Genomic DNA, 19,093 nt, shown 5'->3' with positions numbered 1-19,093 from the left:
CCAAAGCTGTCAATCCGGCTGAATGATTTCTGCCGAGTCAAAGCAAGTCAAACTTTGTTACAGGTGTGATGATGAACATTAAAAAAAAAAAAAAATGGATTTCACAAGTGCAACTATGGGACAAACTAGTTTTGTAATTATACGGGGCCTGTGTCATTATTGCTTTGACAGGTGTTAACAGCTTACACTGTCATTGTGGCATTTTATTTATTCAGTGAAGACTGATCACCTGTATGAGAGTACCTGAAAAATAGTCCGAAAACCCATAAAATGACCAGAGACACTGGACGTGTAAGTCATCAATCAACACTTATGCAACTTCTATACACAGAAAATCTACAAAATATCTCAGGAGTTGGTGGGAGTTTACTGATATGCCATAGGTCAAGCTGATAGTGAAGTTTTAGAGCACCCTCTGCTGGATCACAAGGCAAACTAATTAAAACGGTCTGTTGCGCTTACAGACTGTACATTTTGAATTAGAATATCATTACGGTTCGAATATCAACTTTTTCCCCCACGTACGAATGAATTTTCTATCTTAGAATAAAAAGTGACAGCCCTAATATTTTTAATACACTTATTTTCCAGAAATGATCCATAGTGATGTGTCTTATCTCATAAAGACCCCTGGCTGCAGTCAAAAGCCAGGGGTATTTAGGAGGATGGCCAGGAGGATGGATTAACCAGGAGGATGGATTCCGGCTTCAAGCCCATTCTGAAATATTTCACGTGATATTCTTGTGCATTCATTTACTGAGGTAAAACCTATGAGACAGTCAGACCACAGTAGTGTTGTTGTACACAGTTCATGCTATCGACTTTTTAAGACATTAATAACTTTGCAAACCGAGCTTTAATTTGCCCTACAACGTGGCGCTTAAAATGTACGGCAGCCGTTCCGGGTAAGGCGTTATTGCTGTTGTGAGTGACAGCGGGGGTTAGTGGGGTCATTGTGGGATTCCCGCTGGCTTTCGACGCAAAACAGCATTGGCTACTAGCTCTGAAACGGTAATTATGGATGGATCCTGGAAAAAAAACCGAAACAAAACGAAATATTGAAAAATTCCTAGCCACTAATGCTACATGCAAACTGTTGCTGACAGACGCTAAAGCTTCAGCTGAAGCGGGGGCCCAGAAGTGACACAATGGACCACTGGAGCCCTGCTTTAGAAGCCTTTAGAGATTATAATATGTGAATAAATTATACAGTGATACTGGTGTGAAAGCTGAGCATCTTAAAATGTTTCTTAAGGGCTCAGTAAAGAGAAGAAAGGCAGAGAAAACAGGGAAAGGCTGACAAATGTCAGCCTATTATGAACTGATACTGACTATGCCACTGGCTGCAGTACAAGGCAAGACTTTAAAGAAAGGATGTGAAAGGCAAAATAATAAAGTCCATGCTCACTTTGCACCAACTCCGAGTTCATTACTCTTCAACAAGAACTTCATTACACTAAGTAAAGAGTGAAATACCTCTGGTGTCCATATGGGGCCATTCATTTGAAGCTAACAAACAAACTGATGGATTTATTGACTTAAATCACCAAGGGCTCAATTTATGGATTGTTTGCCATGAGAGGTGGGGCAGCTTAGTTCTTGCAAATATGACAAAGTACATTTGGACAGAGATGTATTTTCTATGAGGTTAAATTGATCCCAGAAAGCAAATTTAATAGGTTATTTATTCATCAAAGTAACAAACGCCAAACGTATAGTGATAATGACCGTTGCGTAACGGTTTCTTTTGTTTTTAACACGATTCATGAACAATCTAAAGTTTTGAAAATAACCATTTGCTAAATACAGGTTGATCCTTTCATGTCCGTAACGGATTAACTGTAACACATTTATTCAAATCTCCTCAATATTTGTTAAGCTGCTGAATCCTGATTGGTTTTTGTCACAGGCACACATTTGCTGTGTGACAGTGCAGATTTATAGGAGATCTCTTTGTATGATGTTTACATAATCTGCCTTGGATCTGAATGCCTTTTACAGTATCCCGCTCGACTCAACGTTATTTTGGCAGCTGGTTTTGACTTAGTTTTAATCTTAAATCCAGATGAAAATGTGTATTCATTTAAGTCAAATTTTAGTCACTTGATTTTTGTTAGTTTGAGTCTAGTTTTAGTCAACAAAAACTAAAGGCATTTCAGTCTATTTTCGTAGTTTTGTAGCTTTCATCATACATTTATAATTTTGATGTATTGAGTGCATTTTGAAGCTACAGCTGTACAGCACAGTACCGTCGTTCCTGCTAACATAGCATTACTGCAGCTACCTGGGCCGTTCACTGCAGCGCAGCGCGTCATGCAGAAGCTGGATTCACTCACTTGCTCCCTAAATTACTGTGCATTGTCTGGGTTTAGTTTGAGGGGAGACGCTATGTCGTCGCATAACATCAATACTGTGATCTTTATTTAGTGAACATCTAGATGAGGATTTAGAACGAACGCTGACATTAATCCTGGAATTTACTCACTCCTCCAGATAGCAACACTAAAGACAGCCGACTGATAGTAACATTAATGTTACTTTCAGTCAGAGGGTCTCCTTTAGCTTTACTGTTTTCACCTCACTCTGTGTCTTTCTCTCAAAATACAGTAGGTGAGGAGAATTGGCATTCCTAACATCTCTCCAAGGTTTTAAAGTTATAATCCTTTTAAATTTTCATGAAATCAGACACCCTTTTTGATACAATTTATGGTCAGCATTTTTTCAGCAATTGCCATTTCATGCCTGCGCACTAAATTAGCTCTTTGTCTTCCTGGCAGAGGCCACCATTCCTGTGCTTGATCCAAATTGCCTTCACACATGCAAGCAATTCGCAGAAAGCAATGCGTCCATGTAATCCAGCATTTTTGTCCGTAATTTTACCTCACTGATATTAAGCCTCCACTGTCTTTACACTGTATCAGAGCTGTTTTAGGTTACTTTTACAAGCCAAACCTTTCCTACTGCGGCTGCTGCTTCACCTTGAAAGACAAATTTTTTTTTTTTTTTTAAACAGTGGATCAGTTTTAAATATTGCAGCATGAAATCAGGTCATGGTTGCTCAGGCCTGATGGAGAATGTCCAATTATTGACTAACGTCTTTATAAGAACATCGTGAGTTGATTTGGCTGCGCTGCAAACGAATACACTAGTTACTCCTCTGTTGTAATTCTGACAAAGCAGCTGCTTTAGACTTTAAGCCTTTGCTTAATTCTGGGACATGAAGTATTAGACCATACTTGCTGTTGCCACGGTAACAACAGGCATCACCAAATAAACCAGAACTGAAATGCAACTACAATTTAATTTGTTTTGTAATTTTGGCCAATATCAATTCCGATAATAGTGAACCAAAGTATTTGCTGAGACTTTGGAACACATCAACACTGTTACAATGAAGTCTGACAGGACCGGAAATAAGCAGCCAGAAGATCAGGCTGACAGGCTGCAAAAAAGACAACAGTTTAGCCAGATTATCTGAACCGCTTAATTTGGAGGTTAAAATGAAAGTGAACGCACTGAGTGCAAAATGTCAAAGGAAAACTGTGTGCATGTACAGCTACGCTATGTATAGTAGGTCAAAGTTGAACCAAGAAGTTTTACTCTGTAAAATGTTATGGATGTTTACAGCAGACAGTTTGGGTCATAATTTGACAGTCTGCCTTTGTTTTCTCTGCCAGTGAGTTTTGCAAACATGTAGGTTTGTTTAAAACCCGTATGATCGTCGGACCAATCGTGTTTCTTGCCTTGTCTGACCTTGTTTTAGCAATTCTGTCAAGTTCCCAGATCTCAGCAATTACCTTATTGTTCTTATTAATAGCAGGGATGAGCCAAATTTGGATAAACTGAAATTATCCTCTAATGTCCAGTCAAGAGGTCCTTTAAAAACAATGCTCACCGAACTGCTTTACAGATGGAATAAATGATGGGAGTATTTGATGGATGATTACAATTAAAAAACAAAAACAAAAAAAAACAAACAAACAAAAAAACTAACAAAAAACACAGGAATGATCAAATAAAAACAGACGTAAGTAAGGGGATATAAGGAAATTGACAAAAATACAGAATATCTTGATCAAATCATAAAACAAACAGAATTACACAAGCAACAAATTATACACAAATGACTAAAAGTCAGAGCGTGGTCAGGCAATGGTCCCTATAGCACGTCCATTACAGGATTTTTACATAATCACCTCATAAACCAACAATCTTGATAGAGATCCCTTCAATCGTAAAGCCAGAGTTGTTTATTGTAACATATTACAAAAGAGTATATATAAAATAAGGCCAATAGCAACATAAAATAGCGATATTAAGATGGTATGAGAACTGCACCTTTTACATTCAAATTTCTTGTACATTTCCAGTTTCAGTTAAATCTTTTCAAAGTGCAAAGTCACACGTTGAATTTTAAATCAGAGTAGAATTAAACATCACTTTATACACTTCACTTTCCCAAAAGGTAAAGCAGCATTCCCAGGTCAAACACCTCCCTGCAGCACCACTCTTTCACCCTTCACTGACATATTTATGACCCTCTCTTTTCCTCTCATCAGCGCAGGGCCAACAAAAAAAAAACCAATCTGCTCTACCAAACCTCAAGAAACTCAACATGAGAAATGGCTGACCTGACCATCTATCCAGGGAGACTGCAAAGGTACACAACCTGCACCTGTATTGACACTCACACACAATCTCACCTTTCCGTTTTCTACTGAATAAAGCCGGGGAGAGGGGGGGGGGGCTAACAATGGAAGGGGAGGAACACAAGAGGGGGTGGGGTGGGATTAAACAGGAGTAAAAGAAACAGCCTGATGTCTGTTATTACACACACAGGCATGTGAGGGATGTGGGATATTAGTTTGTGTGACCTGCTGCCACTGGAAAGAGAGCACCATCCATCATGACCTATGTGAATTAGAGGCTTGACTTTCTCAACAGGGAGAGTTAACATCAAGGGCAAAGTAGGCTGCCACAGAGGGCGGAAGAAAACGACCTAAACATTAGGGAGTTCATTTAAAAGCATGACTAAAGAAGGTTCAAGTGAGGTTCATTGTTGGCCAGAGGATGATGTATGAGACCAACACCTGCACGGCAGCAGAAAAAATTAAGAAACAGTGAATTAGGCAGGTTCTCTGAATCTTTACTTACGCTGGGAAAATTTCCTGCATGCGTTGTCCTTTTCAACTCCCTGCTTAGTATTCATACAGCTACAGTGTACCCATGCTGCCCAGTTATGCCACTGTCCTCTCCTGAGTTATTAATTTGCTTTTTCCATCCGGTTTCTCTCTGCTGGTCCGTGGATGACAAACAAACTTGTCCTTTCTTTTAACATAACCTGATTTGCAGTCAAAGGTATGTGAACTTAACATTGATCACTGCTTTAAGACTATATATCAGCAAAGTAGTTTGACAAAGTCTTGCACATGATGCTCATTATGTTGATGATTGGACCTGATGCAAGTACCACTTGTACAGGAATAGGAGCTTCCATGTTGTATTTATGAAACTATGGGGCCTTCTTTTGATTTCTTGAAAAAGATTAATGAATAATGTTTTTTTTGGATTCATTTTTTTTCTGTCTTGTCATTTCCTGTAGTGTCCTTTCTCTTATGGTTAATCTTGGTCATATGAGTCACGTACAGAGTCCTGCCAGGGGGAAAACACTTATTTCACTTGTAAATGATTATGATCTTATCTTATCTGATTTAATTTGGCGTTTAAATAGCCTGTGTTTCTGAAAACCAATTTACTGATACATTCAACAATGTTTTTTTTTTTTTCTTTCTTTCTTTCGTTTTTTTAGCATGACAACAATTCAGACCTAGTTAGGAAAACTCTCACACTGCAACAACTGCCTCAGGGTCTTTATGCAGGTCGCTGTCCAGGGGATCATCCGAAACCCACTCAGCATTGTTTCAGCATTGAATAAATTTTCTCATCCGTCTCTGGGAGAGTCACATTACCTTGACCGCCTCCCATTTACCGATTTGTTATCTAGCACTTTGCTAAGACATTTTGGCATCTAACTTCACACTGCATTATACTATTGCTTCTTTATTTTTGCCACTGTACAGCTCTGTGATGACAGCGTCGACAGCTGTAGTAGTATTTTCTCATCTTTGCGCGTTCTTTAATATTACTCTTGACAATACTAAAATTGTTAGGATTTGATCTGCTGTTTACCGGCAGACTGACTTTTACATGTGTGGTATTGAGCGCTTCTTCTTACTCACTGACATTTTTTTGAATGAAAGTTGCCCACAAAGGGAGCAGAACAGGTAGCATAACGCCGTGTCTACACGGGGGAGGCATAGTGACAGTAGCACGTTGGCAAAGTAGGAGCAGCAGCTTCGGTGCTCTGTGGGTCTACGTAGGATGCGTTCAGGCACAGCATTGAGTTGAAAGTCACCTGGCAGCACTCAGAGCCCAACACACAATCACCGTAGGTAAGCGTGTAAAACCGAAGAAAATAGACTTGAGGTGTAGAAATACGCTCTGGGTCGAAGCAGTCGCGCAGCTGACATCCGTCAGATGCGCCTGAGACAAACAGCTGAAAAACGCAGCTAAACCTGTGTAGATGTTCTATAGTAAGTATATTAGACTCCATGTATGCGCACCGGCTCATGAACAGGTTTTTAATTCCTCAAGCGGTTACTCTCAGTGGGTTTACTCAATCTGACACTCGTACAAGCAAGTCTCAAAGACAAAAGGGAGAGATTTAGGATGAGAATACAAAAAAGTAGTTAGTCCTACGACATTATGTCAGTATAATGCTGCATGTATTTTCAATTTCCCCTCCACCCTCAAAGGTTGCTCTCTGTTCTTGGCTTGTCAAGGCTGCCAGGGCTTCTTCATGAAGGCTCTCTCTATGCTGTCAAACATGTTTCATTGACAGTTTCAGATACACAATCATCAGAAGTAATGAAGCATAGTGTCTTGAGGATGTGACAGGAAATTCATATTTGTCTTTTTTGTTTCACTCTGTAGCAGAGATGTATTTGCAGCTCAGAGAATCCTGGGGCAGCAGAACATTCAGGAACCATTATGTATCAGTGCTGAGCAAGGCGGCAGGATAGGTAATGACGTTTTTTTATTGTGAAAAAAACAACAATGACAACATTACGCCTGCTAAACCTGGTATTTCAATGGATGCAGAAAATGTCTGATTATTGTCAATCAATTATAAACATAGCTATAAAATACAGCAACATTCAATAGGCTTTGTGCTAAATCACATTCTTTCTTCATCTGAACAAGTGTTGTTCTATATGACTGTATTGAATGGCAGACTTTACCGGTTATGAATAATTAACATGTGTGTCTGTGTTTGGGATGTTTAGAAATGATGAAATACTGGCCCAATGGTTGGAAAGATTCAGTAAGTGTTTTTAATCAGGAACCGATGTGCAAATACAAAACTTCCTCACATTGCTTGATGAATCAGAGCCACTGTTTTCTATTCTCCTTTGTGCTGTGTCAGTCCCTTCAAAGACACACTGCAGCATCCACCTGGTAAGAATTACCCATCTTATTTGGCCTAATCGCTGGGGACTTGATAGGATATATTAAGCATGTGGTCTCACATGCCAGATGATTGTTGCTGTAAAGGCTATGATTTGACTTGAGTGTGAACATCTTTGTCTCTGTAAAAAACTTTCCTGTGTGGTCTAACAGATGTGTTTTTATTTAACAAAATCATAAAAAAAACAAATCAAAATTGTGACAATGAACTCTGGTTCCCAGTGATCATTCTCGTATACAGTGCGTACACACAACTTTGACTTTTCCAGCTTTATATGTCCCTAAAGTCAGGAAATATTCTCAGTGCTGAGTTATTATGGACTCTACCTTCCAAATGTTGTTCCCTGTGAACTTTCCAATATGAGCGCATGTGACATCTGGTGAGTCTAATGTTGGACAGGAGGAGTCAGAACTGCAGCCAAAGATTTAACCCACAACTAATTAGTTCCTCATCCCCGCTTGAGTTTTGCTGCTCTTCCTCCTCTCAATGTCTGTCCAGTGGAGAGAGCTATAGTTCTTGATCAGTAGTACCCAAACTCATGCAATGGTACACAATTAGCGGCGGATCTGGGGAATTTGCCTCCTATGTCGTTTCAGGGGCAAGGAAATGAAAATGTGGCAATTAATAAGCGAGAAGTCCTATCCTGTCATTCCCGCCCTAATGTGCCAATCTGGTCATTCTTGATTGAGCTCAGTCACTGGAGCTATAACAACCTCTGCACTGACTGTACAGGAACCAGATTCATTCTACGTAAATATCAGAGGATAGCTGGATATAACATGCCAACACCTTGTCCTAAAAATTACATTGATATGCAAGCGTTTTGAATTTACCAATTGCTTGGTCATGTTCTATTGTAATGTTAAGTGCAGGTGCAGGAAGTAGGCTAAAAAAACCCAATTCTGCGTCTGTTTTTGTGTTTGCATTGGCCATTTGTCATATTAAGGTCCTTCCCAAACCAGCTAGCATGGAGTGGAAGTTGACAATAAAACCCACCAAAACTGTGGCGCCAGCAATACTGACTTGTTTGTCTCAACTGCCTGTAATCAGATTCACAGGGACTGGATAACTGAGAGAAAAAGTATTTAGCTCATGTGAAAAGTCTAATGGCCCGTGTTTTTCAGTTTTCCATCTCATGCTCGTCCGACAGAACAGATACGCTACTATTTGAATCAATACAGCTTTCTACACAGACTGCTTCATCACGGACATTGGCAAATGACGAAGCGATGATTTGGCCTTCTAAAACCATTGTTAGGCTGTAGTTGGCAGAGTGGTGCTTTAAGTTAAATGCTACCATGCTAATGTTTAGCAGGTATAATGTTTAGCATGTCGGCATGCAAACATTTGCACAGCTGTGGCTGATGGGAATGTAATTAGTTGTGCAGATATTTTATCACAAAATCTTACAAATTCAAATTTTGACCTGATGGTCGTACTAAGTGAAAAGGAACAGGTCTCAGTAAAGTTGTTGCTATTCATCATGAAGGGGACATGGATGTGTGTACCAAATGGCAAATCCATCTAATAGCTGCTGGGACATCTCACAAAAAAAAACAAAAATGTCAGTCTGCTGGTGGTGCTGGGGCAATAGTCAGGGGGTTCACTGAAGTCATTAGGATTCATCCTCTGAGAGCCACCGAAATCTGTAACAAACTTTAGTACCGTTGGTCAGTAGTGTGTGTCAGTGTGTAGTGGTCGGTCTACCGATCACTACACACTGTCTGACATACAGTCTGACATTTTCATTCCTATAGCCCTGCTGCTAATGTGGCTAAAAATGAATGTGCCTAAGTCTTTATACATGTTAATTGTTTTAGGGGACTTTTTATATTTACAAAAAAACAACATGTAATATAACTACAATACAGTAAACAGCTGAGCAGCTGAGTTGTCTGTTAGTATCCGTAATAACAGATGTTTCCTTTTCATGGTGAAGAGTAGTGAGCGTGCCCCAGTTAATCGGTTATATTATTATTATTTATGATTATTATGTCATTATGTTATTATTTATTTTGGTATATAAAGGTTTGTCTCGCACACAGAGGCTCGGAATCTTTGGAGGGTAGGTGTGTCTGCACTGTTGGCCATAATTGAATCCAGGAGTGTAGCTGTGGGTTCAGTGTCTTCCTGAAGGCCAATTCAGTAGTACTTCTCAAGAGAGGAGAGTGGAAGTCTCATTCACTTCACTCTTTTCTTAGCAAGTTTTGAGATTAAAACCAAAAACTTTCCTCTATCAAGTTGGACAGGCTGATACTTTTCAGCAAAAAATTAGATCATCTACTGACCTTGTGTTTGTCATAGCACTTTCCTAATTTCATTTGGAACGATTCAGGATAAGCTTGAATCATCAAGCTTGTCTTTCAAAGAACTAGTTTTGTACCTCTACCATACTACTGCCAGGCAGCCACTGTAGCTGCATTACTACAAGACAGACACAACACAGACAACACAAAGAGCAGGGAATTTATTGGCGGGAAAGGTGAAAAAAAAAAGAAAAAAAAAAAGAGATGATTTGAGTCAGATAGTAGGACCTGTATCCAACACAGATGGTCAACCAGACACAGCTGATCACTAGGGAGTAAGAGGTGTTCTGAGTGGTTTGCTGGATTATAGCCATCCTTCTGGACAAGACTCTCAAAACAGCTGCTCAAGTAATTTTGATCTTCATCTCTTCAACTTCAACTTTCATCTTATTGTCCCCGAAGGGCAATTAGTTTACAGGATTCTGAACATAACCAAGGATGTTTAGGAACTGCTTCAACACACCCATACAGCGAAGCTATAACATTTCCCATTTATTTGCCTGAATAATAACCAATATTTGGATGACAAGTGATAAAGGAGCAAGAGAAATCACTGTGAGATGTGATTTTTGGCTGATTAAAACCCACAATGCAGCAAAAGGAAATGTGTTAAAAGACCAGGATTTAGCCACAGACAATGGTTTTACAGATGATGAGACATTTGGTGTAGTGAATAGAGATTGTTCTACATGATGAAGGCTTTTCGCAGAGCTGTAAATTAGTCTTACTGTTATTGATTGCTGAGAGCAAAACGAGGCAGCATCTGCACACTTGTTTCTTCCACGAAGCAAATTCTCACAAAACAGTTTATTTCACACCTCATGTGACCTCTAGTTGGCTGACAAGATTCCTCGTAACAAACACTGCTGTTTGCATTTACATTTTTACCGTCCAATCGCATTCTTCCACTAAACACTTTCCCTCGTGTCTACTTCAAATACAGTATATCCCTCCTCGTGTCCAACCTCCAATCAGCTGTCTCTCAATTTGGCTCCATTAGAGAAGAAGAGATGAGAACAGAAATGAAAAAGCTTTCTTTGGGATCTTTTTAAAAAGCCTCCTAAGTAGGTTACAGGAGAAAGTAGGCTGCCAGAGAGGCTCTGGAGACCCTAGGAGCTACTGTTGTATCACTCGAGAGGAGTGGCATCCCACTTCAGGAGTGCACATAAAGAGGAGGAGGATGGGAAGGAGAGAGATGTGGTATTTGTGATTCAGCAGGTAGGGCTTAAATGGCCTCAAATGTCTCCTGGAGCACAAGGATCATCCAGAGCTGTGTGGTGACACTTCTACACCTCCAATACTTATTTTATGTGTTTTTTTTGTTTTTTTGTTTTGTTTTTTTTACATCTGGAGTTGATATCTCACATATTGAATGTGACTTGCGACAGATTAAAATATAATTATTCTCTCAATTTTTAAGGACATTACCCTTAAATGGAAACAGATTTTGGCACCAACCAGTTTTGGGAAAAAATATTCTAACGAGGGAGAAGCCATTGCTTATAAATATCATGTATCCTTCTTTTGGGTATCGTAAATACAAAGAAACATCACAGGGACAATTTAAAAATTTATGACATTTCATTTCTACTGAGGCTAATTAAACCAATTTAATTTCCTCATTATATAATATGAAATAATCTTTACTAATTAAATTATAATTCAGAAATAAATTCGTAATAGATTAATTATATTTCTGTGTTGGACAGCAGATGCATGCTATTATGTAGTAGGATTGCACGGAAAATGTCCTTTCACTCACTATTAGTAACCCATAGCCTTAATTGCAGGCTTCCCGTTATTTGATTAGCATCCAACCAGGATGTAATGATGGGGATTTTACAGACACTTAATTGTGAGGAATAAAATGTGTCCCGTATCACTACAATCTCATGTGCTTTGTGACATTCACCTGGTCTGATCTCTTATCTCTCTGTTCTGTTATCAGATGTGTTTTGGTTGAGGGGAACAGCTGGTCAGGTTTGACTGCTTCTTCAAAAGAAGGAAATATTTTTGGATTGTGGAGGTGATTTTATGCGCTACAAAATGCTGCCACTGAAAACCGCTTATGTAAAACAATTCACCTCACTGTCTTTTTCAGCCTTTCACTGCCCAACAAGTCCTCCAATCTAAATGACCATATAGATACTTTGTCCCTACTATCTGGTAGGACCTACAAGAGCAGCGGCAGGAGATATGCCACAGATAAACTGCTAAAAATCATTTTTCAAAAATAAACAACTAACCCTTTTATGATGCGACAATGCTATAGGTTTGGTTACGATTAGATGGTTTGGGTTAAAAAAGTACTTTGTTATGGTAAGAGGACCTTTTGTCTTCATGGTTACAATAACATTATAGATCGAGTGCGGTCATGATTTTTAAAAAAAAACAAAACAAAACAAAAAAACAAAAAAACAAAACACAGGTTTGAAATGTGGAACAAACAGAGGTCTCTTGTGTTAATGTCCAATGCCTTGTTGACTCATCCATTCATCCTATGTGGACTTTCTTGCTCTTTAACGTCACCTGACTTCCACCTTTGCTACCCTGATAATTACTATGGCTACTAGAAGGCTTTGTCACTTGGAAAAAATTTTGTCCTTTTGGGGCATTTTCTGAAAAGACTGAAGCTTCCTCAAATGACTGCTAGAAGTCGTTTAACAATAAAATTTAACAATGGGTCGCACTAAACTGCTTGCACCAATGACCTATGGGGTCATTTTCTTTTATGAGAGGACATTATCAAATTTCCTCATGTCTGATACATTGAATATTTAAGCAGTAGGAATTTTAAATGATGAGAATAAAACTACTGCATTTTTTTTTTTTTTGTGTGTTTTGCATTAATTTGATAATGACAGTAGAGATACAGACATGAAATGCAGGAAGAGAAATTGAGGGATATGACTGTCAACAAAGAGACTGTCCTCCCAAGAATGACAGCATCAGTCGTTTCAGCAGGTTTCCCCCAAAAGGACTGTTGTCAATGTTCAGGTGCAAAAGCCCGCTGGTGGCCGTGGTAATTATGACGGGAGCAAAGGAGGAAGTCAGTTGATGTTGCTACAGAGTGACTAACAGAATTTTTACACGGGAGACTGCTTTTTGTGTCCAGTTTCCAAATGAGTCAGCGTTGCCAGCCTCACCCTACCCCGACTTTAACCATAGCTGTGTCAGAGAACAGAATTACTTTTCAACAGTGCTTTTTTTTTTTTTTTTTTTTTTTTAACGGTTTTAGAAGGCACAGGCAAATCAAACCAGCAGGGGTTTGGCTGCGGTTTATGGTACATGTCTAAGCCTATGGAACACTGAACGCCCTACAACACTTATACTTTAAACTGTTTTGCCTATCACTGATTCCTGACACATTAACTTGACCTATGCATCTACATTTAGCATCAATGTAACGGTAAAGTATTAACACTGACTCAACAATGTTATAGACAGTAACTTATAAACAGTTTATGTTGAATAATAGCATTGAACAAGTTCATACTTGATATTTATAGTATGTGTTACTACTGAATCAAATGAAACTAAAAATCTGTTTCAGGATTTCACGATCCAAATGAAGTGAATCCAGGAGATGTTCTGTAAATTGTGTAAATCAGGTTTGTTAGAAACAATCGACTGTCAACAGAAATTCAGTATATTTAAGAGAAAAAAGTCACAGGGCTGCTGCTGTTGTAGTTTACATATTCATGCGTTCCAACACTGCTCTGTCTCTCTACTGTCTGTCTATACAGTACTTTAACGTAGGGCGCCGTCTGACAGATCATCTTTTGTTGAGAGACAATTATCAAGAGTGTACAGTGACGAAGCACAAAGTAACCTCTATTTCAAATGTTATTATATAGACTCAGAACAATTGAACAAATTAACAGGTAAGAGAAGATCTTATATACACATTAATCCAGATAATGAATAAATGCTAACAGCCTAGAGTTGTCAACAGGATTGTCCTCTATTTCACTCCGCAAGGCAACACAACAAAATTCTGCAAAACAGAGAAGAGGGCCTTTTAATAAGATATCTTGATTAAAGTCTGGAGACAGAGATAGAATCTAATTGAATGATAACTGTAAAAGTTGTTTAGTTGTTTTTTTCATAAGGGACAAAACTAATGAGAAAAAAGAACTACATGTACCCAAATAAATGAGAGCTACATGCTTGAATGGCATGAACAATGGTGACTTTGTAAAAAGGAAACTCTTATTCACACACTGTTCCACAGGAATTTAATAAAACTTGGAGGTAACAAACTTAAAAGATGTAAAAAGTAGTGCAGTGAGAAAATGGAAGACAGTAAAAGATGTATAATTTTATCAAACATTAGTGCAAAATATCACTGAGTTTCATCCACGGGGGTCGGAAATGCATAAAAAACTTGCTGGAAATTTCATCATAAAGTCAACCTTGAACACATTTTCTAAGATATTAAATCAAAAAGCAAAATACTAAATATGAGAAAACGGATTCACTTTGAACACCACAAAAAAGAATTGCAAATTGGTAATTTTTGTTTTGTTTTACTGCTGATAGATTAGATGGATTAGATTAGATTGATTAGATTGGTTAGATTAGATTAGACTGGTTAGATTAGATTAGATTAGATTAGATAAGATTAGATAGATAAAATAGATAGATAGATAGATAAGAGAGCCTGTTTCCCAGCCAGGGATCTCTATCATGACCTGATGGAAGCTGTGTGAAGAATGGAATGCACCGTATGGGTTGTACCCCCAGGCACCCCGTCTGGGGTCCTGTAGAACAGTACGTGCTTTGCTTGTGATATCTTTGATGTTAAGGTCTGAGAGGTTGGGGGGGTTTCATATTGAAGGCATTTAACATGTTGAAGAAACGGGGAACAATGGAGGAGAATGGGTTGAAGTATACTTTTGTAAAGCAGCAGCAGAAGGGGGGGCAACAGGAAGTGCTTTGAGTTTGCGGATGGCAAAGTCTGATTTGGGCAGCGAATGTACAGTATGTAATTAGCCAGAATATGAACATAATCTTGTCTAAGTATGGAACAAATTCTTGTCTTCATCGATGTTGTTTAATAAACACGTATACCCCACCCATGGGCATCCATACAGCTCAATCACAGCAGCAATCACTTTCTCTCCTCTGATGTTCCTATTAACAGATTCTGAGCTACAGGCACTTTTGCTCGTTGGTTCAGTAAACCGTGCCCCTGGGCTGACTGAATTCCCACCAAGATGAAAAGAACAAATCAGAGCCTGCCCTCCTTGCATATTATTTGAGCATGAAGGAAAAAGTGGTAGCAGATTCAGTATACTGTTTTACCCTTTTGATATACTGTATGTGATGCTGGATTTTTTTTTCTATTAGATCTAGAGCCTAACAAAGCCTTAATTTAAAGACCATGAGGTGACTATAATCAATATTTTAAGTAAAAATGTATGAAATAAAAATGTGAAAAGAAGTTGACGATGTGAACGGGGTCAGCTCTCCTCAGCTTTACGGAGCTTTATAGTAAGTTTAGGCTCATTGTCGTTTTCAGCCACACCAGGCAACTGTTTTCAGTGAAGAAGCTCTCTTGCAGTACACTATAGTACCTGCTCAGCACCAAACCACAGACAGACACAGTTAGAGAACATAGTGGAACAGCTAGATCAGGGATGGAGTGATGACGGATTATGCATGAGGATAGCAGATAACGATGTATAGTAAATGCGAGGACCATCTACTCTAGTCAGTGTGTGGGAGGTTCTGCTGACCCCCACAGGATTTTGTCTCTTTGAAATAGTATTTTGTTTGAAACCTATGAGAGTCTGCCCTTTAGATTCAAGTTGGTCTACAGGCCAGGGCTCAAATGAGGTGAACACGGTGGTAGGTAGTCTGGCTAAAGTCTGGTAATAGGGGCATGTTGCAGTCTGGCAGAAAACAACAGGTGCCAGCCAGGGTTTTTTTCTAATTGAGAGCTTCACATATACACAATTGCCAATTTACTGTATTATCCACTCTATTCAACTCTGCAATAAATCTAACCCTCATGTTCAGTTTTTGTGAAGTTATTTTAGAGAGGTGTTGATCAACCTTATGGTTAGGGATGCCTTAGTTTGTGGTGCTGTTGAATTGTACTGCATTATCCTGAGAGCTGACTCTGCCCCAGTTACTATATATCAGTAAAGGTAGACATATTACTGTATGTTACTTTTTTACAGTTTTCTTTATTATCTAAATTAATGATTCAGAACAAGTTGTTTGAATATGTGCTGAAACAACCGAGTGAGGATACATCTCCATTCCCCTTCTAGTTTGGAGCTTTGTTTTTGTTGAGCAGTAGTAAAACTAATGACCAGTGGACATTTTGTATTTGCACACACACCTACATCATTACTACAGTAATCAGTACAAATAGTGCAATTAATTATCCCTGATGCCTGAAATCTGACCTGATAACGTTAATAACAGTGTTGACAGTCAAAGAATTGGGATTTAAGAAATAAATCAAAATAGTCTTAGAGGGCTTTAACTGTAATAAAACAGTTCTGAGGCTGCCATTAGATTCTGCAGGGGCTCGAAAAGCTGGTGGAATGGGCCCAATGGCGTTTCAAACCATCCAAATCTAGATCTATGGTGCTGAGGGAGAGGGAAGGTGGAGGACAAGTTCTGGTTTTTATATTGCAGGCACAGCCATCCCAACCATCACACAAAAGCCAAGAGCATAGGGAAAGTGTTCGACAGCTCTCCGAGGGGGAAACATCCATCCAGTTGACAAGCACCAAGTTGGATTGCTGGCTGAAATCTGTTGACAAGTCTGGCCTACTGGGGAAGTTCAAAGCCTGGTTATGTCAGTATGGTGTTTTTGTTTTTTTTCCCCCCCAAATTCTGTGGCCCCTCGTCTACACAGTGCCGATATCAAAAGTCGAGAACTTAGAGAGGAGGGTCAGCAACCACCTCAGGAGATGGCTGGGACTGACAAAAAAGCCTGAGTAGCAGGGCACTCTATGGACAACACAACAAACTGCAATTGTCCTTCAAATCCTTGGAGGAGGAACTCAAAGAGGGCAGGAAGCAGTTCATGAAACAGAAGCAAGGCTGCATCACAAGAGGCTGGTGGGAGTTGTCTACGAGGCTGAGGTGGGCTAGGATCCGTTCCAACTCCCCAAATGAACACCAACAGAGAGAAGGATAGGCGCCGTCTAGTTCAGGAGGAGGTGAGAGCAGCAGTGGAGGACACAAGAACCTGCAAGGTGGTGGGAATGAAGTAACAGGGAACTTTGACAAAATGGGAGCTTGTTGTTGTTTTAGAGGCAAGTTACCTGGGCTAAGCTTTGGGGAGCCAAAACGTATCCATTTTCTCATACAGGCAGTGCAAGATGTGCAACCAAGCAAATGAAATCTGCACACATGGGGTAAAGCGGAGTAACCAGTGTCCCAACTGTGCTCCAAGCTAGGAACCCTGGTGCAAATCCTCAGTTGCTGCACAAAGGCACGGAACCGATAGACACATGATCAGGTCCTGAAGACCAGCGCAGGAGCTGTACCTCTAAGCAGACCATTGCCTTTTTCAGAGCTGGGGAGCAGCCAAAAACCCCCAAAAGAACATCTGCAGGCATCCTGACCTCAGCAACTGGCCGATGTATGTTAAACCTCGAGTCGCAACGCAAGTCCCCCAACCATATTATAGCCACCACCCTGCGACCAGACATTGTGTCTGAGTCCAGCAAGCAAGCTGTGCTGCTGGAGCTGGCTGACCCATGGGGAGATCGCTTGGAGGAGGCCTTTGAAATGAAACTCTTAACGTATACAGCACTGGTCAGCAGCTGTCATCAGGCTGGATGGAGAGCAAGGTGTCTCCCAGTGGAGGTTGGATGCAGGGGATACACAGCCCGTTTTTAAGCCAGAGCCTTCAACAATTTGGGCATAGAGGGAGAGAAGAAGAGTAGAGCCATCCGCAGTTCCACCAGTGCGGCAGAGAGGGCTTCGAGGTGGCTGTGGCTCAAAAGAGGAGAGCCATGGAGTCAGGCAAGTAGCTAGCCATCTGGACACAAGCTGGGGGTCTGATTAGCCCTGGTTGGGTCTGGGAGAGGAGGGTGTATGATACTGAAAGACCCGAAACACCCGATGATTTCTGGAAAATCTTTTTAAAATCTTTTTTTAAATATTTGTCAAAAACTAAGAAAATATCATTTGGGAAAAGCCAGATAGATTGTAGTCTTGTCAAAACTAAAATACATAAATGAAACAATAAGTTTGTCAGAGCAAAAGGGATAGAAGGTGTTATATGTCTGGATTACACAGTGCATGTTATACTTGAAAAGCACAGGTAAAAGAACTGCCAGATGAGGTTAGTTGGTAGTGATATGCAGCCGTTTTCAAATCAGTAACAAAGGCATTAGCCAGCTAAATGTGACGCAGAACAACTACACCCCAGACAAGTATTTTTGTTATGTCAGTTTTAGATGTATGCTTAGGTAATTCAAATACTATTACCATCTGCTTGTGCTTGTCTTGCCATGTATGAGGCCTTTAAACAAACAGCATTTACTCTGCCATTTCTCTGGGCAAACATCTGCTCAGCTGCGATAGGTTTTAAATATTAGGCAGCAAAGCTTCCCCAAGCTACCTTGCAGTTGCAGAATAAATTATATTTGACATTTTTCATGAAGGTGATAATGCAGGGATACTGTGCCACTGGACAACACTGTTTATTTTCTCGCGTTATTAACACACACTAGGTGATTTCCTTTTTTTTTTTGCTCAGCCATACATTATGTATGTTTCTTATATCTCAACTGTGAATGAATGAACAGAAAATATAAACACAGTGGGTTGTGAGTTTCCTGTTGGTGTGCCTGTGATTTTCACCGTATCTCTTGACTTTGTCTCTCACCTTGTATTTCATTTCAGTCTCTTCATCTCCCAATCACTCTCTCCCTATGAGTCCCTCCAACTGCAAGCAAAATTGTGATCAGTATGTAATAGCATGGAAATGTGAGCTACCCAACAGAGAAAGAAGATGTAGAATTCATACGTGTAAAATAAAAATGGCTTCCAGCAGCCCTGGTTTTAATTTATTTATGTATGTACATACTTAACATAAAGCTTAATGATAGATTTTTATTTTTATTGCTTATAGCCTTTACTGCTAACATGTTTTTCTTGGTAAATTGTTCTAACATTTTGAACATTGGTATGTTACAGTGTTAACTATAATCATGTTAACATGCTAACATAAGCCTTACCATGACAACTGCATGAATGCTAACAAATGTACATGCTTAATATT

General features: G+C 39.6%; 1 protein-coding gene and 1 long non-coding RNA gene across 2 annotated transcripts in view; one reads left to right on the top strand and one right to left on the bottom strand.

Moving 5' to 3' along the window:
- LOC120807509 (potassium voltage-gated channel subfamily D member 3-like) overlaps positions 1-19,093 on the bottom strand; it is a 79,840-nt gene that overhangs the window by 23,687 nt on the left and 37,060 nt on the right. The gene's annotated exons all lie outside the window — the stretch shown is intronic.
- LOC120807511 lies at positions 625-18,823 on the top strand. Its single transcript, XR_005709835.1, has 3 exons — positions 625-732; positions 4,560-4,660; positions 18,715-18,823. It is a non-coding gene; the product is annotated as an uncharacterized LOC120807511 (long non-coding RNA).

This window comes from Xiphias gladius, chromosome 21 (assembly GCF_016859285.1).
Source record: "Xiphias gladius isolate SHS-SW01 ecotype Sanya breed wild chromosome 21, ASM1685928v1, whole genome shotgun sequence".
Lineage (NCBI taxonomy): Eukaryota > Metazoa > Chordata > Actinopteri > Istiophoriformes > Xiphiidae > Xiphias > Xiphias gladius.
Note: the sequence above shows the minus strand (reverse complement) of the source record. Positions and strands in the feature narration are given on the sequence as shown.